The following is a 942-nucleotide window of genomic DNA, read 5'->3' as shown; positions in this document are numbered from 1 at the left end:
GGTTACGCCTACTGGAAAGTCCGAATGAAAATATTCATTGAGGCTATTGATTCGGATATTTGGGAATCCGTAATCAATGATCCCTTCATCCCACTTCACTTAGTGGATGGCAAACCGAAAGAAAAGCCAAAAAGCTTATGAACCGATGAGGAGCGCAAGAAGGTCCAGTTCAACCTTCGCGCCAAAAACATCATTACCTCGGCCTTATCCTACGATGAATTCTTTCGGGTGTCTCAATGTCAGAGTGCCAAGGAAATGTGGGACACTTTACAAGTGACTCACGAAGGCACTAGCGAGGTCAAGCGCGCCCGGCTAAACGCGCTAACTCATGAATACAAATTATTTTGTATGCTACTGAGAAGTGACTCACTCACATTATTAACCATCTTATTGCTCTAGATAAGATGTTCACCAAAGGAGAACACACTAATAAAGTCTTACGCTGTCTTGACAGGAGAAGGCAACCTAAAGAGCCGCCAATCATGGATTCCAAGGATCTAGACTCAATGCCTTTGGCAACACTCGTCATGAGATGGAGCTTGGGCGTCTGACCATGCATGAGGAGTCCGATCACAAAAATAAGGGAATATCTCTCAAATTTCAACATCACAACCCAACGAAGAGATAGATAATGACGACTCCGATTCAGACATTGACGAGGAAACGCTAAATCTCCTTGTGCGAAAATTTGAAAATTTCTTGAAGAAGAAAGGAGGACTTAGACGATTCCAAAGGAAAGAAGCGCATGAATCAACAAAGAAAGGCAAGACAAAGGAGCGCTTCACTTGCCATGAATGTGGTAAGCCGGGACACATGAAGTATCAGTGCCCCACTTACTTAAAAAGAGTTAATTTAGAGAAGAGCACTCCCTGGGACTTCAAGTCAAAGAAAGCATACATCGTCTAGGATGTACCGGAGGAAGAAACAAAATCCAGTACCTCG

The sequence above is a fragment of the Lupinus angustifolius genome, chromosome LG05 (genome assembly GCF_001865875.1).
Source record: "Lupinus angustifolius cultivar Tanjil chromosome LG05, LupAngTanjil_v1.0, whole genome shotgun sequence".
NCBI lineage: Eukaryota > Viridiplantae > Streptophyta > Magnoliopsida > Fabales > Fabaceae > Lupinus > Lupinus angustifolius.
The sequence above is the reverse complement of the archived record's forward strand: the minus strand, read 5'-3'. Positions refer to the sequence as shown.